This window comes from Castor canadensis, chromosome 12, assembly GCF_047511655.1.
Source record: "Castor canadensis chromosome 12, mCasCan1.hap1v2, whole genome shotgun sequence".
Lineage (NCBI taxonomy): Eukaryota > Metazoa > Chordata > Mammalia > Rodentia > Castoridae > Castor > Castor canadensis.
This window is the reverse complement of record NC_133397.1, coordinates 90,171,027-90,194,698: the sequence shown is the minus strand read 5'-3', so window position 1 is coordinate 90,194,698 and position 23,672 is coordinate 90,171,027. Positions and strand designations below refer to the sequence as shown.

Genomic DNA, 23,672 nt, shown 5'->3' with positions numbered 1-23,672 from the left:
TGAGGCCATTTTCAAAACCATTGATCAAGAATAAAAATATCTAAATATTCTCAGTGCGTTGGAAGAATGGGAGCTCCCTCTATCTATTTGTGAAGGAGAGAATTACAATAGCCTTCTTTAGGTACTTGTTTTTCTTTCCTGTTTTGCGGTTATGTTACTAGCACTTAGTTATAATGACTACTTTACTGGAATGATGGCGTTTTTAAAAGATAATCTTGTCTTTTAGGATTTTGCAGGCTGCATAAAGAAAAAATGCAAACCAAAACGCCAAATTCCATCTGACCCCAATCAAATTGACCATCAACAAGAAAACACACAACTAATGATGGTGAAGATGCAGGGAAAACAGTACCCTCAAACACTGTTGATGGAAATGTAAACTGATACAACCACTATGGAAATCAGTATGGAGGTTCTTCAAAGAACTAAAAATAGACTTACTTTATGACCCTACCATAATACCCATGGAGTGTAAATCAATCTACATGAGAGATACCTGCATACCCATGTTTGTTGCAGCTCTCTTCACAAGAGCTAAACTGTGGAATCAGCAGAAGTGCCCAACAAATGATGAATGGGTAAAGAAAAAAATATATAAAAATATACATATACAAGGGCACACACACACACACACACTCTCACACATATACACAATGGAATATACTCAGTCATAAAGATAATGAAGTTATGTCTTTACAGGAAAATGAATGGGTCTGGAGATCACCACTTTGAGCGAGAGGAGTCAAAATCAAAAGGACTAACATTGCATGTTCTTTCTCATTTGTGGAACTATAGACCTAAAATGATTATATTCATAATTCCTAAAATGGAGCGTGAATATGAAAGGGAGATAGTCTGAGGGATCAATGGGAAGGAGAGGAGGAAAGAAAGGCTACTGCGAGGTGAAGACATTTGAAGTATGTTACTGCATATATTCAAAGACAGCATAATAAATCCTACCAAACATCGGAAAAGGGCAAAGGAGACAGGTGGAAATGAGAGTATACTGGAGAGGGTTAACGTGTGCGAAGGACACTATATGCATTTTTGAAATTGTCACAATGAAGTCCCCTCAGATTATTAAGGGACACTAATTCAAAAATACAATAAAACTGTTTTAAAGGATTTTACAGGCTGCTTTAAAAATCTAACTATGTTCTATTAAACAGCTTCGAGAGCTAAAAGGCTGGTCTCCAGCCTGCTGAGTAAATATGAATTTCACAGTTAGATACATAAAATAATGATTACGTCTGATGGTCACAAGGGACATGTTTTAGGAGTCTACTAATTAAACCACATCCTTCAGACAACGTGTTTCTACACTTACCAGCAATGAACCATATCTGATTGGTCATTAAGTAATTAGGAATGCTAATGTAAATAAAGTGTCATTCAAATAGTGCTCTCAGCTTGGTGATGAATCACACATTTTGTCTTCTGCTCTGAGCTACATACAGATTGACCAAATAAAATAACCAAGGAAAAAGATACTGAAAACCACAAAAAGAAAATGTTTTTGCCATTCAGTGCTAAATAGATTTCATATTTTTAAGCAGGATTTTTTCTTAAAAAAATTACTGGAACTATAAAACTGTTGTTAAACAAATAAAAAAATGAGGCTCAGCTACCTAGGAGACAATCAGTAGAAACTCAGTTGAAAGTCAGCCTAGGCCAAAAAAAGTTAGTGAGACCCATGTTAGTCAGTAAGTCAGGTGGTGGTGGCTCAGTCATGTCATCCCAGCCACCTGGTGGGCAGAGGTAGGAGGATCAAGATCCAAGGTCAGCCCTGGCAAAACACCAGACCCTGTCTGAAAAATAACTAAAGTGAAAAGGGCTGGAGGGCTTTGCTCATGTGATGGGGAAGCTGCCTAGCAAGCACAAGTCACTGAGTTCAAATCCCAGTACCTCCAAAAAGAAAAAAAAAGTGAAAAGACCTAACCTCATAATTCTGTGCTTCTCTGTGTCTATTAGATTCTCTCTCTCTCTCTCTCTCTCTCTCTCTATATATATATATATATATATACAATACACACACACATATGTGTAAGTATGTGAGAATCTAGTGTCTATGAAATAGCAACGAAGTTCAAAAAGATAGAAAGTCATGAAAATAGTGAGACAAAAATATAGAAATGAATTGCAAGAAAAGAAATGAATATTGATTAAGGACTAAAAATGAGGAAGTTAAGTAAGTGGAGGGAAAAGGAAATGAGGAGAAATGACCAAGGGTTTGAAGTTAATAGAAACCACATATTAACAGGCTGAAACCAGAAACTTTTACGTCCTTACCTCTGGAGTTTAGCTCAAGATGATCGAATACAAGTATTTACTTTAGAATTTTAAAAGTAGTAAAAGTGATAAATTATCCAACAAAGATTTTAATGTGATTTAATATAAAATGTCTTTCAATACTGAGGATTTTTCAAAAGGGATGATTTTTTTTAAATGCTTAGCAAAAAGTTAGTTGGTCTGTCAGTACTAAATTAATATTTAATGAATTAGTAAATGGGTTAACTGATTACTTAAATTTCAATGTGAAACTATCCTTTTTCCTTGAATATATACAAAGTCCAAAATATTTCCCACTTGTTATTTTGTGGGAGTGTCAGCCTTTCAATACGACCCCCACCACTCCTGACCCATTGATCCTATATTTTGTTAGTGGAAGTACAATTTACATTCCATAAAGTACACAAATATTAAGTGTACAACTTGGCAAAATTGTGCATGGTCATGTAGTTTTTAATTGTCACCCAGGTAAATATAGAGTGTGTTTCTGCAACACCAGTGCATTCTCTTCCATGCTTTCTGGGTCAATACCAACTCCTTCAGTGATGCCCACCACAGTGTTTCCTGCTTCTGAACTTCTTGTGACTGGATGTTTGCACTGTCTACGACGTAAGGCTTAAAGGTAAATGAGAATGCTCTTCACCCACCTCTGTCCGCATACCTTGCTTGGGAGCAGTTTTAAACGGTAGGACCTGTTCAAGAGCTTTTCCTCTGTTAGTTATTTTTAATCAAAGCTAGTGTGAAAATTTTTAGAGGCAAGAATTAATCATTCATTTTTGAGTAAACAGACATGGAGCATTTCAATTACTACTTAATGGGTTTGTCAAAATGTTATTGACTTTAAAATTATTGGAATGTGGCAGTTCAAGAGCATATCTAGGTATTTTATATTAATTTCAATGGAAGTAATTCAGTATAGAATATACTTACCAGACACAATCATATTTATTGTGAAGAAGCCATGCAAATAATACTGCATAATCAGAGTTATAGGACTCATTTGGAAAAAACTTCCGACTTATCAATTTGCAGGAAATGTAAGTTGATTTACTTTCTCATTACTTAGGAAATGTTTTTTAAACTCCTGCCTCATCTTTGTTCTTTTCTTTGTACAAACAATGAAGTTAAAAGTTCTGGGAAGTACTAGCCTGCACATTGTAATGCTTCATTGCATGAGCAAGTAACAGGAAATGAATTATGAAGAACAAAGTTCTTGTTATATAAGCTTCGATGATGCTTAATTCTGAGCAGAAAAATAGCCAATTGGTTATACAAGGTTCTAGAAACAAAGCAGAATGGAATGCATTTGAATTTTCATTGTCTAAATTCTTATTTTAGTAAAAGGAGGAACTGTACCAGACCTTGTGTGGAAAATCAGCTTGTTAATAAATACACAAAATATTCATCTGCTTCTGTTTTTAAATTTCCAGTAAAAAAGTGGTCTTCAAACTACATGGAACAGACAAGGGTTAGATTTATTTTTTCTTTTTTTCTAAAATAGTTTTAAAATGACATCAAGAGTGTCAGTGCAGTGGTTTATGCCTCTAAACCCAGCTGGTCAGGAGGCAGAGATCAGGAAAACTATGGTTTGAGACCAGCTGGGTAAAAAGCTAGTGAGACCACATCTCGACATATATGTTGGGAGTGGTGGTGTACAACTATGATCCCAACTACAGGGAAAGAGTAAGTAGGTAAATTGTCCTAGGCAAAGCATGGATCCTATCTGAAAATAAGTAAAGCAGAAAAGGGCTAGAGACATGGCTCAAATGATGGAGCACCTTCCTAGCAGCTGCAAAGACTTAATTTCCAATCCCAGTAATGCCCTTCGAAAAGAAGACATAAAGACCATTTAAAATTTTAAGTATTACACTGACCTCTTTATGAAGAGAATTAGGAACAAATGGATGATAATTATATACTATACCATGATATCTCTGAGCTGTGTTGGTAAATGTTTCCATAGGACACCAAGGGAAAAACTGTTAGCTAGTTCTGGGGTGGAGAAACAAAAGATGTTTTGTAGTTTGTTTTTTTGGGTGCCTAGTGAATTTCTTTTTTTTTTTTTTGAAAGACAGAGAGAATAGACAAGAAGTTTATTAAGAGAAAGAACAGAACTCCCATGTGAGGCAGGGAGGGGTCAGAGCAGGATGTTTATGGAAAAATAATAATGAACTTACTTTTAATATCTGTATGTTAAAAATTGGGCTCACATTTTGCTTTCCAGAAAAGAAAATTAAAAACACTGAAATCCTCTCCTGCACAGGGCTTCTGGGAGAAATGATTTCAGACTTTGGTGTGCAAGGTATAAATGAGCTTGAACATCTGGCTGTGCCCTTAAACAGAAAATGTAATAAGTATTAGGAATACATAAGCAGAAATATATCAGCCTGTCTTAATGGGCTTCCATTGGCCAAAGGTGACATTCAATGGTCACCTGTCAAAATTTGAAAAAAAAATGGCAACACATGCCTGATTAAGAATTTGATCTGCCTCTTCTGTAGGATATTCACTGTAGCATAAAGTGAAGGTTGATAAATTTTTAATCCATTTTGAGCTAATAAATGTAAAATGAATGATCAAATTAGAAACCTTCCATTTTTTATTCTTAATGCATAGTAGTGTGGATGATGATTATCCACAGATGCCGACACTGTTAGGTGGGATCTCCTTGGAGCCCTGGTGATGGAAGGATCAGCTAGATGGATGCCTAAGTCCACTCACCTACCTTATTACCAATAGATGTGGGCCAATGTCCTTGTGTACCTTCTGACAGGATGTCACATAATGTCATGTGTCTCTTTCTATGGTCGGTGCTCATTTGCTGAGTATTAAACTTTAATTTTCTGATGGAATTATAGCAAGGCCATTTTCCTTTTGGTAACTACCTGTTTTTTCATCCTTTTAGTATCTTACAATCACTTTTTCACTTCCATGTTAAGCATCTCTAATCCTACTCACTACTCAACGATCATAGCTTGAAGTCTTTTAAAAGCCAAGTGGTCAAATGGTAAATATAAGGTGGGGGGCATTAATTTCTGTACATGATGGACTAAGAACCCAAATCCACAATTCTGATTTCTCCAGCAGTTTTAGCCTCACACCAAGTTAACTCTGATGCAATAACTTCATCATCATATCAGTGATATTGTTGTAATTTGGTAATTTATCTCATTAATCTCAAATTTAATAATTTAAATTGAGAGGACAAATGGCAATATAAAATTATTTACATAATTTTGAATACTTTTTATTAAACATAAACATTGTCTTAACATATATTTTCTTACAATATAAAACTAAGAAAAACATCCTCTAGAAACTGAACACAGCTTTTAGAGTCTAAACTTAAAAGATATTTAATGATTTAAATTATAAAAATAAGACCACAGAATGGTTTGCCCATTTTTTTAACAAATAGCAATCAGATATTTGAAGAAAGAAGTGAAGGGTGATAGTATTAAATGTTTCCAACTTGAGATCCAACTTCTGGATTTTACTTATGATTTGCATAGGAAAATGTGTACTGATTATTAACTGAGAGAAAAAAATGCTATGACCAGTTTTCTAACAAGAACAGCTTTAGTATATTATATTTATATGTTAGACTCAGTCTAAAATAGAAGAAAAGCATGCTTTTCATAGAACAAATGACATCACAGTTCCCTTGCTGTAGGGCTTACTCAAGACATTCCAATAGAGACATAATCCCTTTTGTGCCTCTGAAATTAAAATGAATCATATGCAAAATAGAGCTAGCTGAGAGAATCTATGTATTCTCATTATGATTATTATGCTTTATAGAACTGTACACTGTGCTCTGTCATAGGTAAATTGTGTTAAATAAAGAATAGCATTGCTCCACTGTGATAACTACATTTTGCAAAATGCCTACTTGCCAGCAAGTAGATGGAGTGAGAGATTTAGATTCATGTTTTAAAAAGTTTATTTTTGAATAGAAAGCAAAGTTAAAAACGGTCCCATCCATTAAAATTCAATTCATCCTGGGTATTAGAAAAATAAAAAGCATAAATAAATGATGCAGATGTTGGCAATCTGAGGAGGACACAAAGCTGCTCAAACTTAATAACCCAAATTCAAAAGGCAGATGGTAGAAACCTCAACAAAACAGAGGAAATCCTTCAACACTTGGAGTATTCCTATCTGCATTGGGAAAATGTACTCATGACAAAGGAAATGTCCCATCACTGCTTAAAATATATTTTTAAATCTTTAGAGTAGACTTTCATATTCTATCAAGACTTGTTAACTCAAAATTACAGGAAGGTCATGATAAAAATCTGTCAGGAACTTCAAAAGATCTCCAAATTAAGAAAATTCTAGATGTAAAGTCACTGACTTCTTTATGTTCTGTTTTTAAAGTAAATTAATTCTGCTATCAAAGCATTACCCACCTGCCTCCTGTCTCTCAGTGCACACTCATCCTTTTCCCTACCAAAAGAAAAATCCTAATTTGATAAAATCATGTCCTGTTTCAAAGGCTACACTTGTCCATAGAGTGCAATGTGAGAATTTTCCTTTTAAAAATGTAATTCCAGATGGTCCCTTCATACTTAATTCTTGCTGCTTTCCTTAAGTGAACTTATCCTTTGCTACTTCATATTCCATATTGCCTAGAGTCTTCTCTCATATAGGAATTATGGGACTGCTTAAGCTTAACACAGCCCAGCCCAAGCCCTTTGACATGTTAGACTCAACATGAGAAAACTCAGGTGCTGGACACACAGAAATATGTTATTCTGGAAAGTCAGTAGCTGACAATTATTTGGGCTATGAAATAAGGAGAACTGGGCTATTTAAGACTCACTCATTATTTCAGCAGATATGTGGAAACAACCTACTCTAGTCTAGGCACTTATACACACTAAGGTTATAGGAACAGAAGTCCCTGTAATTGCTGCCTTTTTGCAATGTCTATCTCAGTGAGGGAGATATACAATAACCAAAGCAATAAGTAACAAATCAAAGTTTATTTGTGAGAAAGAGAGCATGATGAAATACAAGAATTGTCCACAGTAGTAGTGCACTGAAATATTATTATTAGATGGGGCAGATTGGGTAAGCCTGGCTGAGGTGACTTTTGGGAACAGGCCTGAGAGAAGTGAGAGATTAGCTATGTGGACATGTGCCAGTAGAACAGATCACAAAGGAATAGCAGTGACCTGGGCCACCGTGTGTATATGCTAGAAACATCCAGGATGCTACCACAGCTTTAAGTGACAAAGTGAACTTCTACTTTGATATCTCCTCTCAAAAGCACCAAGAAGCTGAAGCTATGTGCCCTCCCTCTGCTTGAGAGGACCTGTTGTATAAAAACAAAAACATTAGATTCTCAGTTAAAACTAACTCAGCTCACTGCATTTTTTAATTTTTACCTTTTGGTGGTACTAGGGTTTGAACTCATGACTTCATGCTTGCTAGACAGGCATACTACCACTTGAGCCACTCCAACAGCATCTTGCTATACTTTAAAGTAATCCTTTTAGAAGAGCTTTAGATTTATAGAAAAATTGTGAAGACGGTATGGGAGAGCTCCTATACGCCACACATTCAGTCTCCTCTCTTCTCAATATAATTAATTGCATTTGTGCTTTCCATTTTTTGTTAGTTTGTTGAAAGGATGAATTAGGTTGATTGCTTTTATTAATACTGAACCATTTAAAATCACTTTACCTATTGTGTTTGATTTGCTAATGTTTTGCTGAACCTTTTTGCTTCAATAATTGTGGGAGAAACTGGTATGACTTTTCCCGTACTGCCTTCATCTAGTTTTGATCTAAGAGTAAGGCTCTCCTCAAAGAATCTGTTAGGAAGTGTTTCTTCTGCTCCTATTTCTGTTTGGATGAAATTGTGAAGAATTGGTATGACTTCCTTTTGAATATTTGGTAGAATTCAGTATAGAAATAATTTGAAACAATGAAATTATCATTTTATTACAATTATTATTTCTTAAATACAATAATGCAATACTATATTACATACCATAGTATCATTAATTAATAAAATAATCCAGAATAACATAAAATATAATATTATATTAATATAAGGTTAATTATATTATCATATATTATATATCATATTACAAATTATAATTCTTGGAAAATATATAAAATGTGACTAAAGAGCACATACTATATTCAATAGAATATTATTTGCTAATTATAATAACATTTTTATAATAACTGTTAATTTATTAATATTTTATTTTAATTATTTAATCATTATAAACTGTTAAGATGATTTCTTTCTCTTGTGTGAATTTTAGTAGCTTTTGTCTTTCAAGCAGTTAGTAAATTTATGGGCTTATATTTTTTCATAGCATTCCTTTCTTTTTAATAGACATAGCATCAGTAGCAATGGTCCTACTTTAATTTCTGATATTAGTAACTTGAGTTTCAAATTTTGACCAACTCTTGTTTTTGTTCAGATATGAAGAATGTCCCCTAAAGGCTCACAGAAGGCTTGGTCCCTAGCTGGTGGTGCTATTTTGGGAGATTCTGAAAACGTTAGGAGATGGGGACAAGATGGAAGAAGTAAGTCAGTAGGGCATAACCTTGGGGCTAAGCTTTGTCTTGGACCACTCTCTCTCTCTGTCTCAGATTCTTGTCAGCCATGAGGCCAGTATCAACAGAGCCAAGAACTATAGGCTGAAGCCTCTGAAACCATGAACTAAAATAAACTTTTCCCTCGTTAACTGTTTTACATCAGGCATTTTGTCATACCAATGGAGAGTTTGACTAACACAGAAAATTGGCACTAGAGAATTGGGATTGTTACTGTGAGGGGAGCAAACTTCGGGGGGATAAATGGCTAAAGTGGCTCTGGGAATGTAAAGGAAACAAATGGCAAGAGTAACTTTGTCTTAAATAAAGGAGACAGGAAGGCATCCTTAAAAGCAAACATTTAAGGAGAAGTGGGGAGCAGGCTTCTCACCCAGATAATAAAGTACAACCGTATTTCTCCTAGACGAGGGAGACAAAGAAGCATTCTTAAAGGCAAACATCTAAAAAGATGCAATATAGACCTCTTCAAGAAGATATCACAATTTATCTTTCCCAAGATAAACAAACAAGGAGTCTCACCAAAATAATGAGCGGTGGTCATGAAATGTATATGGCAGGTCTCAAGGACAAGATGGACTAATAAAACCTTCCTGGAATGGCCAGTCAGATAAGGATGGATTCAACCAGAAGTTAACTAGACAGCTAATTATAGATGCAGCTTCAAAGTAAAGTAGGACATGCCTAAGTCAGGCCGAGCCTTCTGTCATTTCCTAGACTTCAGACATTCATTAGTTTACCTCTTTTACTAAGTCCCATTCATGAAGGTGCTTTGCTATCCTTTCAATAAACTTTGCACTTCCTTTAACTCTTAAATCCTGGTCTGGCATCTTCAATCATCAACCATACCAGGACACGAGCTTGGGAAACAACCCTCCAGTATCACTACTGTGACTATCTGACCATGTTCTATAGAAACTTTTAGAATTGGTTTGTGGGAGTAATTTGAAAAAGTTAGAAAATGAAGGCTAGATAAACCTGATACCTTAATGGGAGACTCTGGTGAGATTCAGAAGATCAGAATGCTGATATAAATGTAGCCAAAACATCTGAACTCGTGACATATCAGATGGAAACAAGGACTCTACTGGGAATTGGACAAGATGCCATTCCTGTTATATGCTGGCAAAGAACTTGTTTACATTATTTCCATGTTGTGAGATTTTTTTATGGGAGGTTGAGTTTAAAAGTAATGGATGAATTAATCGAGCCTAGAAAACTTCAAAGTAGCACAGAATTCAGGCTGTGGCATGGATATTGTTGGCAGCTTTTAGCCAGTTTTATAATGAGAATCGAGCAAAGTGGACAATATAAAGACTTAAAAAACTTGCAGGTTGGTCAGAAAGGCCCATGTAAAGTTGAGGCTAAGGAAGCCAAGGTTTCTGAGGTGACTAACACAATTAAAAAAGAAGTCAAATCCTTTGCATCAAGACAGTAAGAAGTATGCTTTCAGAGGATCTCATGAATTGACCAGACTCCACCCATCTCTGACCCAAAGGTATTAAAGAGTAAACTCATTGGAAAGATTTTTCTTTGAGAAGAGATCAACTCTGAGGTGCTTACTAATGAAATATTTCCTTGTGTTCAGCCATCCAGGCCTCAAAAAGCCTCAGCAGCCATGGTCTAAGAGGAGAGGACTACTGACCAAGCTGGAAGGCAGCAGGATTCGAGATCGCAAGTATAGGGGCTTCCACCCAGATTTCAATGGAAGATCTGGGCACCAGGCAGTGTGTGGCAGGTCAGGATCCCTGTGGCAGCCCCTTAAAGTGTAATGTGTGAAGCTCTGAGGGTCAAACTGGAGACACAACGGAGACCCCAGGAAGTTAAAAAGGCAAGCAATATGGAGAAACTATTGAGGAAAGCTGTAAACAAAGAGTAGAGTCAATGCTGTCACTGGCAAGGCTATGTGTGCAGGGCTTCCCAAGTTCCTTAGAGCTTATATCAAGCTACCTTATGTCCCAGGTACCAGATATGAGGTACAGGATTTAGTGTTTGCCTTGCTTTGGTGTTCGGTCTTGATTTTTAGTGTTTGGTCTTGCTTTGGTCCCATTTCTCCTTTCTATATGAATGTGAATATTTATTCTGCACCACTGTATCTCGGAAGCGTGTAACTTTCTTTTTGACTTCGAAGGGTCTCACAGCTAAGAAACTGCCTTGAATCTCAGGAGAGTCTTTGAACTTTGAACTTCTTTTGAGCAGGCTGGCTTAGAATTGCAATCCTCTGATTTCAGCCTCTCAAGTAGCTAGGAGTACAGGCCTGAGCCACTAGCATTTGGGTGTTGCACATACATTTGTTTTTCTTATTTCTTCTTTTTTTCTGCTTTATCTGTTGTTAATTTAGTATTTTATATTCATGTGTTCTTCTTCTGTTAGCATACCAATTATATTCCTTAAAATGTTTTTGGGATTTCTCTTGAGTTTGCAAAAGTTGTAACTTTGAAATTCTCACATAGTTATTGGATGATCCAATCTGTGGTTTCATTGTCCTTTATATTTTCTCCTTGAAATTCATTTTGGAAGGACTCTATTGGCACATTTTATGGCCCACTGGTCTGCTTCTGGGTGCTATTGTGACTATTCATGACCCAATTAAAAGCATTCTTCATAACTATGTTTTAGATTTCCTGAATTTCCTTTTGACTGTTTCTTATTGTTTCCTTCTCTCTGCTTATATTATCTTTTGTTACACATTGTTTACTTTATTTCCCCATTTTAACCTATTAGTCATAGTTAAATTCCTTGTTTAACAATCCAAGTTCTGTGTCTCTTCAGATTTTCTTCATGTCTTATGTCACACCTGCAATATTTTTTGTTGAAACTAAATATAATGTTTTAATATTAAGAACTGTGGTAAAGAGACCTTTATATGAGGTTTTATTCTAATTACAATAGGAAGAGGACTGTATTTAAGGTTTACTGTAGCTGTAGGTGGCAGAAGAGTCACCTTGTTGTCTTTGGGCTCCCCTAAGACCTCCTCAGATACAGTCCATGTCTTTCAGCTCCTGTCCCCTGTTAGTCATTAAGTTGTGAAAGACAGGAAATGCATATAATTTCATAATTAAATCTCTCACTGTTCTTCATCATTGTCTCTTATCCTTCATCTCTTTAGCTGAGACAGCAAGGATAGAAGGAACTACAGTCAAGGAAATAGCCATTTTATGGGATAAGGCTCAGGCATATTCTGGCAAGGAGGCCTTAGTTAACTAGAAGTCTCTGGGAGTAAATGCATTTCATAGATTCCTTTTTTCCCTCCCTCATGCAGAGCCATGAAAGGATGTTGGTGGACTTTTTTCATGATAACCAACTGGGATCCTAAAACTAAAGCTTATGAAAGTGTGTGCTCTCCCTGAAACTGTGACCTGTGAAGACTTGTACATCCCCAATAGTCCACATGTAGCTTCTAGCAATTTGTCAGAATTATTGCTCATGTGTTCCTAGCAGTTTATGACTTAAATAGCTTTGTTTTCAGCTGACCAGATCTTAGATTTAACTCCTGAGTTCTGGATTCGTCTCCCTGTAGATTTATTCTTGTTCTCTGATGTAGTCAAGAAAAGATACTGATTACCAGAGTCTGGGTTTTTCTTTTTGTTGTTGTTGTTTTTCATTTGTTCACTTGATGTGAAAGTAATAACTTCTAAGTGCTTTATAGTCAGAGCAGGAATTGGAAATCCTTCCTCAAAGGAAGAGCTGAACACTTCCTTAAATATGCAGAGACAGAAGAAGAATTTGTAGATACAACTCCACTAATATGTAAAAATCAAAATAGGGTGTACTATGTATCCATTTTTTTGGTAAATGTAATCTTTTGAGTTATGTTTTTACTATTTTTTATTTTATCTTTATCATCAGATAAACTCTAGCCTTTCTTTAGCCCTGCTTGACTCCTTTCTTTTATGAGGACCCATTCAAAGGCAAGACACTGATAAGAAAGAAGGAACTAAATGTGAGTTCCAATGGGAACTTTTTGTTTTTATGAAGAAAGACAATGAGGTTGAGAGAGGAAACAAGATTCAACCAAGATGGTTTGACTTCTCAGTGTTAAAATTGGGAGACTTGAACCCAAGTTTTCTGAATTTCTGCATAATCCAGGTGATGAGGTGATGTGAGCATAGTTCCAAGGAAACAGATAATTTATTAAATGATATAACATCACTAATAATAATATACAGAATTCCTATGTTTTTGTAGATCCTCAGAGATCACCTCCTCTTAATTGAACATTATACCTTCTTAGTAAAAAAATATTGAAATATATGAGCAGACATTTGGACTATGCAAGACTGTCTCCACAAAATTATGTCAGAGGTAATGTAGGTCACATTTTGATCCAAATGTTAATTGACAGTGTCCTTTAATGTGCATTTTGGGGCTCAGGTAATAGCAGTGAGGAAAACTCATTATAAGCCCTGCAAGAAGAGAGTGTGCAGCCTGTGACATTCCATCTGATGTTCAAAAGAGGTTTCATTGAATCCAGGAAGGTTTGCCTGAGGATAAAACCACACATTCACAAGCTTTTGTGGGAGAAGTCTACACTGGCCCATGGATGTGCCTGCAGGCAATGGGGTACCTGTCACCTGCAGTATCAGCCAGGCTTTGAAAAGAACTTATTTTTCTTTTCTTTAAAGATCTAAACCTCTCACTCTCACTTTGTCCACCAAGGAAAACTGATGAGCATTATTCTCCTGTCTTAGCTTCTAAGAAGTGCTTCCTGTTTGACAGATTTCCTTGTTCAAGCTTAGTGTGAAGGAATGTTACCCCTTGGATGTCTGCATCAATAAAAATCATTTAAATTTCTATCTCAAGTTGTTGTGGGAGTTTTGAACTTACCAATAATGTCTTGGGGCTGTGTGTGTACCTCAGTGTTAGAGCATTTGCCTAGCAGGTTCAAAGCTCTGGGTTTGATTTCAGTACTGCCAAAAATATCCATTGAGCAATGTCCTAGCTGGTAAGTAAATTCCAACAATCATATAATTGTACTTTACTCTACCAGATTTCAATGAAAAAAATTCATAACTAATCCTTAAAATAGATGAAAATGACTAGCATGTGATTATAAAGATAATTTTAAATGGCAAGCAAGTATATAGGACTTGAAGTTCTACTCCTTCATGACTATCAACTCTTGGGCAGTTGAGAACCCTTTTAATAGCAGTGTCTGAGAAAGCAAGAAGAAGTCTTTACAGAAGTGTTTTAGTGGACCATTGTGAAGCTTACTTTTCTAATTGTTTTATTTGCATTTAATCAAACTAATTTTCTTGACTACTTAACTATTATTTATACTTTGGTTTATCTAAGGAGCTGAGTCTAAGCCATCCAAGTACAAATATCTTATTTAAGAAGTTATTTTAAGAAACATTGGTAGAAAACTGGTGATGGAAGGATGAAAAGTCAATAAGGAATTCATTTTCAAGCCAATTATCCATCTGGATGTCCAGAGTTATCCAGTGGCTCCCTCTATATAGATGACTATGACTTCTGTGTTGCTTGAGGCTCCCCTTCTGCAACTATTCCAGTAGCCAGCAAAAAGTCCTCAGCCACAGGGACGAATGACTTCCCAGGGTAGTGACTCTCAAAGTTTGTTCCCCAATCAAGCAACATCAACATCACCTGGGAAAATTCATAGTTTCCCTCTACTCTACTCCTTCAGTGCTATTTCCCATAGCAGTATATTTTCCTGTATAGATTGTTAGCCATTCGTGTACAAATCTGCACCAAAACTGTCATTTGAGGTGTCTGAGGGGGTCCAGGGGAGGGAAAGAGAGAAAAAAATTTATTTTTGTGGTTCTGGAGTCTAAGAAGTCCAAGATCAAGGCATTATCATTGGTGTCTGTTTTTATTCCTGTGGCTCTGAAATATAATTTGAAGATTGTTATTGTGATTCCTCTGGCATTGCTCTTTTTGCTCAGGATTACTTTTGCTCTTCAGGGCCTTTTATGTTTCTGCATGAAATTTAGCATTGATTTTTCCATTTCTATGAAGAATGACATTGGGATTTTGATTGGCGTTGCATTGAATTTGCAGGCTGCTTCCAGTAATGTAGCTATTTTCATGATATTAATTCTGCCAATCCATGAATATCAGAGGTCTTTTTATCTTCTAATGCATGCTTAAATTTCTTTCTTTAAGGTTTTATAGATCTCATAGTAGAGGTTTTTCCCTTCCTTGGTTAAGTTTAAACCTAGGTGGGGTTTGTTTTTTTTTTTTGAGTCTATTGTGAATGGGTTTGTTTCTCTGATTTCTTTTCTCAGCCTGTTCATTGTTGGTGTATAGAAAAGCTATTTATTTTTGTATGTTAATTTTATAGCCTGCTACATTGTATAAAGTATTTCTGAGATCTAGAAGTATTTTTGGTAGAATCTTTGCAGTTTTTTAGCATATAATCATGTCATCTGAAATAGGGATACTTTGACTACTTCCTTCCCTATTTGAATCCCTGTTATTTTTTCTCTTTCCTTATTGCTCTAGTTAGGAATTGTAGTACTATATTTAATAAGAATGGGGAAAATGGACACCCTTGTCTCATTTCTGACTTTAGGGAAGATGATTTCAGTTTTTTTTTCCATTTAGTATGATGTTGGCTGTAGGTTTGTCATATTAAGTCTTATTACATTGAAGTACATTCTTTTTATTCCTAGTTTCTTCAGACCTTTTATCACAAAAGGATGTTGAATTTTGCCAAAGGCTTTTGCTAAATCTATTGAGTTGATTATGTGATTTTTGTTCTTGATTCTGTTTATGTGCTGTATTAAATTATTGATTTATGTATGGTGAACTATCCCTGCATTGCTAGAATGAAACATACACCATAATCAAGCTGATTTTATTTTTGGGATGCAAAAAATATTCTAAAACCAGACGAGGACACAACAGGGAAAAAAGAGAATTATAAACCAATCCCTTTAAAACTGTGTGAGCAGCCACTTGAATTCCAGTGAAGTATCACACACAAAAAAACCCTTATGAATTCATTTCAATTATCTCTTCAATTTCTATAAAATCTTGTGAATACTTTGAACGTTGCCTCCCCACTCTGAACATTTGGTGAAAACTGTCCTTGCTTGTGGATCCTCATGGCCACTTGTGTTCTATCCAGTGTGGTTCTGGACTGCAGAAGCCATGGGTGCAACTACAGAAGACAGTGATGCTCCAAGGTCTTCTCTGAGTCTGAGTGGAGGGAAGTGGAGGTGGCAGGAAGGGAGGAAGGCTGAAGGAGAGCACATAGGAGATCTGGATTCAGATCTGTGAAATGAAGAAAGCCCGTGAAGATTTGTCTTATTCCTGGAGCTTGAAAAATACTTGAGGCAAAACCAAAACACTCTGTGCTTTAGCTACACCTGCTAAAATGGTCGCAGTTCTTCAAAATTATCATATTACTTTCCCTTTTTCATAAAAACATGTTGCCTTTACATTATTTTATTTTATTTTTTATGGATTAGGTAGACAGTCTAGTTTTATTGTCTTTTATCAACTTGGAGTACTGAAAGTGTCTTCATTATAGGACATGTGCAGCAGTGTACCTGAGGATGCATACGCAGCCTGGGTTCAGGACCTTCCCGACATCCTTTGGTATTTCTATTTCATTTGCTGCACCCTCTGTGCTCAGGGAACCCCAGTGACACATTGGCACACAGTTGGAACAAGATGTTATTGTTTCTAGGCAGAATGCTTAATAATAGTGTTCTCTATTCATATTTCTTTGCAGTAGTAATTTCAAAGAATTTCTGGTTTTGTATGTAAAATTACTGCATAGTGTTCCCTCTCATTTTAGTGCAACAAATACACACAATAAGCCTATATTGAATGTAGGGCAAACATAGAGGTCAGAGAAAAATATAAGTGAGAGAAATATTTAAGAGGTTTTGTATTATCTACAGGTAGAGAAGGTGGCTACTTTGTGTGTGTCTTGTTAGACTACCCTTTCATGTTTTGTGCTTTATTACCATCTCTAGTGGAGATTATTAAATCTGTATTTGCAGAGGAAAGATATTTGTCATAGGGTCCTGGATTTCTCATGCTCTGTGCCCCAATTAGAGCAGGTGATTCACCCGGAAGAGGTTATGTGGGTGTGGTAGGTGTAACTGATGCTCTCACTGCTGCAGGAAGCCACAGGGAGTCTCATGCATCACACTCAGAGAGCTGAGGGCACAATCAATCCTCCATAGCAAAGACAGATCCAAAGTTGATTGCATGGCTCCACTAAGAACATTCCTATCTCTTCACTGCCTTTTCAGACCAAAGTTGTGTCTCACTGTCCTGCATGGTGTTTTCAGGCTACTTCTCCAACCACACCAGCTTGATTTTGTCCCTCAATCAAAATGCTACTCTATACCACATTTTAAGAGGGAACAGTGGGTAAAAAGAGACATTGGCAAAAAGTATGAGATCCTATCTGAAAAATCATTTGGATTGAGGGCAAGGCTCAAGGGATCGAACACCCGCCAAGCAACTCCAAGCTCTGAGTTCAAACTCAAATAATGCAAAAACAAACAAACAAAACTGAAACAGCTCAACAGTTTTAATTTTACTATTCTATCTTTCATGACAGAAAGAGAGCTTAGGCTACTTGGTTCGTAAAATGAACCTGGAAATTTTTCTCGAAATCAAACTTCAATGCCGTACAATTTATCTTTAGAAATATACCACTCAGGGCTGGGATGTAGCTCGGTGGTAGAGCACTTGCCTAGCATGCATGAGGCCCTGGGTTCGATCCCAGCACCAAAAAAGAAAACAAACAAACAAAAAAGAAATATCCCATTCAGTGACTTTTATTGTATTTGCAAAGTTTTACAAACATCTCTGCTATTTAATTCCAAAACACTTTAATCACCTTAAAAACAGCTCCACATACATGACTCATTCCTTCTAACTCCCAGCCCTTGGTAACCACTATTCTGCTTTCTGTCTTCATTGAGTTGCCTATTCTGGACATTTAGTATATGTGTGAAGTCAGATAATATGTGATCTTTTGTGCCTGGCTTTTTCATATAGCAAAGTGTTTAGGATTTACTTATGTTGTGGTAGGTGTCAGTCTTTTATTCCTTTTATAGCTAAATGCTATTCCTCTCCATGGATGTTGTACACATTGCTTATTGGTTAGTCAACTAATGAACATTTGGATTCCTTCCATTTTGTGGGTATTATGAAATATCCTGTTTGAATGCAAGTTTTTGTGCCACAAATATTTCGATTATTATGGATGTGTATTTAGGAGTGGAATTGGTGAGTCCACCATCACCAAAACTCATTATTATCCAAGATTTTCTACAGTCATCCTTGTCATTATGGAGTGTTATGGAATTGTGATTTGATTTGACTTGCATTTCCTAATGACCAATGATGTTGGTCATCTTTTCCTGTGCTTATTAGCTATTTGTGCACAGATTTACTTGGTAAATTGGGTTAGTCTAGATATCAGGACTTACTCAAACTAATGATTTGGAAATATATTCTCTAATTCTCAGGTAAAACTTTGAGTTGTCTATTCAATTTCTTAGACGTGTCTTTCGAAGCACAGAAGTTTTTGTTTTTTTGGCAAAGTGAATTTATCTATTTTTTAGTTATCATTGCTTTGTTTTTGGTGTCATATAAGAAACTATTCCCCAATTTAAGATCATAAAGATTTACACTTGTTTTCTTCTAAGATACTTTTAAGTTTTAGCACTTTCCTGTAGATATTTTATTTGTTTTGAGATTTTTTTTGTATGTGATGTAGGTAGGGATTCAATATTTTTTTCTTCTTCATTTAGTGCTGTCTCAGCACTATTGGTTGAAAAAACTTTTCCTTCCCTTTTAAATTGTTTTGAAACTCTTATTGAAATCAGCTGTCCGTAAATGTGTTGTTGTGGTTGTTGCTTAATTTGGCCTCTGCTTTCTCTCTGTGAATATGTAACTGTATTCGTGCACTCACCAGCTTTAGAGTAGGTTTTAAAATCAGGAAATGTGAGTTGTCTAGCTTTACTTTTTTTAACCTGATTGTTTTCAACATTTTAAGTCATATGCATTTCCATATGAATTTTAAGACCATCTTATCAATTTCTGCAAAAAAGGAGGCTGAGATTTTGAAAGAGATATGTAAACAATTTGGGGTGGGTAGGTATGGTTTCTTCACTCCGTTTTCTGCTCCATGAACACATAATGCATTTTCATTTACTTAGGTCTTTTTTTTTTTTTGGTTCATTTTAATTAAGTTTTTTTTGTTTTCAAAGTATAAGTTTTATACTTCTCTTAATTTGATAATTTAATTATTCTTGAGTATTTTATTTTTGGTGCCACTGTCAACAAAATTGCTTTCTTCATTTTATTTTTCAGTATGTTTTTTGCTTGAATGTTTTTTAAAAATATGTACATGGATCGTGAATCCTGCAACCTTGCCAAAATTGTTTATTAATCGGTTCTAACTGATTTTGGGGGAGTCTGTAATTTTTGCTCTATACAAGATTATGCCAGAAACAAAGAAGATTCATTTATTTCTTCCATGATCTGCATACCTTCCACCTCCTGTGATTAGAGTTAGGATAATGTTTTTGGCAAACATACTTCACAAGTGCTTGGTGCTGTTCTCAGTGCATTTCACTGGGAGAAATGATGGATATTTCTCACATTTTCATGTTGTTCAACTTGATCACTTAGTTTAAGAGGTGCCCATTTGATGTTTACATTGAAAACATAAATTTTTCTCTTTTAAAAATAAGCAACCTGTCGTGAGATTCTTTGAGACAGATTATCATTCATTCATATCTTAGCTTTGCAAGTTCTAAATACAGTACCCTACCCTTATCTGCACCTTCATTTTCACAGTTTCAGTTAGATGTAGTCAACTGTGGTCTGATAATATTAAATGGAATATAGAAATAAACAATGGATAAGGTTTAAATAAATGTCATTAAGTACATTGTTACAAATAATTCTATTTTATCATTAGTAGTTGTTGTTAATCTCTTACTGTGCCTAATTTATAAAGTAAACATTATAATACATATGTATGTATAGGAAAAACACAGAATATATAGGGATTGGCACTGTCAGAGACTCAGGAATCCACCGCAGCTCTTACTGTATCCCATGCAGGTAGAAGGTGCTATTGCATAGCCAATATGTAAGAGTGGCACTCACACATCATCTAAAAAGGAACAAGTACACTTATTTTGGAAGTATAAGTTCACAACAGTAATATCATAGTGATGGGAGGGCAAGCAATCAAAGATGTCTGTAAACCAGTAATCAACAGTCCAATTCTCTTCTTCTCCATTTCTTTTCATCTGGTATTTCTTCCTTTCTTTCTAGACCCCAGAGTGTTGACTATTTATGAGAAATTCCTCAGATCTTCTGGCTTCCTAGGGGTTTACAATCCTGAAGATTCCCTTCAGGTTTTGGGAAAATTAGTCTTCCTCTTGTATTATTTTATGTTCTTCTGAACTTCTCATTTTTAATATTTCCCATTACTTTGATCAGCTTTCACCTGCACCAAACCTCTTCATCCTCCCTTCACTCATGTCTGTGCATAGACACACCCACACAGGCATACTAACAAGCCCTCCCAGCTCCTGCTCCCGGCTCAAGGAAGCCCTCACTTTAACCCAGTCTTTGTCTTTCCTGAAATAGAACTAAATCTGCCAATCCTCAACAGCTTTTTGTGAAATTCAACCAGGAATTAATTAATCTATTATGCTTTTTAGGTAATTATGTTTTAAAGAAAGATAAAAACATTTTCTTTTCTACAAACTGACATTATATATAATATATAAATACCATTATTTTGTCTGTGAAAAAAAATATATGGCTATTGTCCGGAGGTTAATTTAACAGCTGCTCCTGCCTTCCAAGCAAACGTTCAGTAAATTTCTCTCAGCATGATAATGAATGCTACAGTTCAGAAAGCATAATGTAACACAGAACTAAGGTATAAGCTCTTGGGATTCTCTAATGCTCTAATGCTTAGAGAAAAAGCTCAAAGCAAACCCATCCGTTCATTTACTCATTCAGTCTTTATGGAGGCCCTTTTCAGTTCTAGACAGTAAAGTAGGCAAAAGATTCCCACAACAAAAGACACAACACTTCTTGGTCTTTCTGGGACACAACAGATCAAATATAAATTAATGACGTGTGATGTACACAGATAGGACAGCATGTAATTACAGAGGAAGAGGTCCATGCACCTGGTACATGGGGGCGCAAGCATACTGGCTATAAAGGTATCCTGGACATGACCTTTACACTTGGCTATAAATGACAAATAAGACATGGCAACAGGAGTGGATGTGGGTAAGGAGAAAAAAATGTATACAATGTTTAAAGTAGATTTCCAATAGTTTAAAAGTGAAGTGGGAGAGCAGAGTAATGAAAATGAGTGTAAGAGAAATGGTATCACGGAACCACATCTGAGAAAGACAGCAAGAGATGCTTTGGAGCCAAACAAGGAGTTTGCATTTGATCAAAAAGGAGTAAAATCATGTAGGAAATGCTGTACCTTGGTCAATTTGCCACACACTGTGATGAAGGTTCTGAAGCTAAAATCAGCTACAGTACTATTAGCTATGCTTGTCTTATTGAATGTCTGCTCTAAACATTCTTAGTAGGTCCAAATGAAAAAAATACAGTATTTCCAAATTTGAAAAGCTACATATATAAATACATATATATGTATATTCAAGAAAAGACACATACAAGCTGCATAATTCTGTTAGTTTCTAACAACTATATTGTGAGAATCCTGATGTTTTGAACATACATTGACCATCACTAACTCTCACTGGAGAATGGTGACAGTCAGGGTGAGATGATTTGCAAGTCAAGTCACTTTTCTCCACCTTCATTAAGATTTGGTTTGTTGTGCCACCTGATTTATATATGATATTTTCTACTTTTGAATTCAATATAAATTTATTATTCTATTGTTATTGAATTATTACTAATTACTATTAAATGAGTTAATTGGTTAATAATATTGTAATTGTTCTTAAATTATTTAACAGGCACCAGTACTACTTTTTCTTATAAAGGGTCATATCAGCAACAACTAGAGTGGACAGGTTCTGGTAACTTGCTTGGGGAAACATTTCTGTGGGTTACCAGGAGAGTATCTCTGAGTCAGTTGAATGTGAGTGAGGCCTGATTCACACTCACAACTGTCAGTGAGACTCCTCCAAAGGCCCAGGTTGTGATGACAATTTAGCAATATTGCAATATTGCAATATTGCAATATTGACATATATATTGAGAGTTAGATACATATACAAACACACTTTACATTGCATACACTCATATATGTTCTTATACCTATATGCATATATATATATATATATATATATATATATATGTATATATATATAAAAGTTATGAAGCAGTCTTTGGACAAACAAAACAAAAGTTCAAGAGTAATGATGACAGTTTCACACTGCAGCCTTAGGACCAAAGATTGCTTTTTGCTAAGTAGTACATTAGTGTGGTCTAGTTCAATGTCAGTGATGTTTCTCTTGGTACTCTTTGAACCTTGCAGTAGAATTGCCTTGGATAATAATTACTACTAAATAATATCAAAACAAAGCCACCTTTGAGGTCTTACCTCATTACTATTTTATTTTGAGCTTTCCATGCTTTCTACTATAAAAGTCACCTCCATGAATCTGCCTCCTTTGCTCCAGCGAAGAAGGGAGAATTTAACCTGCTTTCTATGTGCATATACCACAATTTCATGCACCTGTTTTCTGTTTTTCAGTGTGATGCTCTGTCAGAGTCATGTCCTTGGTAACTTCTTTCTTTTGTTTTCATCAGTTTAAAACCTCTTAAGAATGCACTTTTATTTCCTAAAGGACATCTCATTTGTATGGATTTTCAAATTGAGAAGCCAACACTTTTAAAAGATGTTATATTGTTCCTTATCCCATTCACAATTTTATCCTTCATTTTCTTTATTTCCTTCTTTTTCTCTTTCTTTCTTCCCTTCCCTTCCCTTCTTATCCCTTCCCTTCCCTTCCCTCCTCTCTCCTTCCTTCATTCCTTCTTTCTTTCTTTCTTCCCTCTCTCGCTCTCTCTCTGTCTCTCTCTCCCTCTCTCTCTCTCTGTCTCCCTCTCTCTCTTTCTTTCTTTTTTCTCTGCTTTTTGTACTACTGTGGTTAAACTCAGGGCCATAAACTTGCTAGGTAGGCACTCTGCCCCTGAGCCATACCTGAGTCTCACAATTTCTCCACAAGCCAGTAAAGACCTAGACTGTCCTATTTATGCTCCCCTCAAAGCTTGGGTGACAGGCACACACCTCTAAGACAAGTTTTTTCAGTTAAGATGGGGTCTCATGAACTTTTTGCTCAGACTGACCTCAAACCACTATCCTCCCAATCTCTCTACTCCCAAGTGGCTAGGATTATGGTTCTGAGCCACCACACCCTGCTCACAATTTTATCCTTTTTAAAGCTGGTTATAAATAAGCCATTTTGCTTCTTACTAGAGAGAAACAGCAAGCTATCTGTTTCTACCCCTCACATCATGCTATTTTTCTTATTTTGGCTTGTGCCTTAACTTTTGTATATAGAACACCTTCAGAAATCCCGTCAGGACTATTTTGGGACAGAGAAATGCCTCAACAATGAAGAAGTCTGAGCAGCCATAAGAAAAAGAGGTGATTTTTCCATTTGCCCTTCACTTTATAGAAAATGGTTACCACAAAATATTCATTAACACTGTGTCATCATTTGTAATCAGTAATGTGTCCAAAGATAGCCAGGCATGCTTTCTGCCTGATATTAGGAGTTACAAAAGCATTTTCCTTAGTTTGGTTTTCTGTTCAGTTTATTGCACATTATGAATGGAATG

At 35.8% G+C, this 23,672-nt stretch overlaps 1 long non-coding RNA gene across 2 annotated transcripts in view; it reads left to right on the top strand.

Annotated features, from left to right (window-relative positions):
• The first annotated feature begins 2,602 nt into the window (after positions 1-2,602).
• LOC141414887 (uncharacterized) overlaps positions 2,603-23,672 on the top strand; it is a 66,575-nt gene continuing 45,505 nt past the window's right edge. Inside the window, exons 1-3 of one of the 2 annotated variants that reach the window (XR_012439842.1) lie at positions 2,603-2,911; positions 8,735-8,840; positions 10,456-10,605. This is a non-coding gene — a long non-coding RNA (uncharacterized lncRNA). Of the gene's footprint in view, positions 2,912-8,734; positions 8,841-10,455; positions 22,057-23,672 lie in introns of those variants that run through there. The other variant, XR_012439841.1, reaches the window with a different exon arrangement.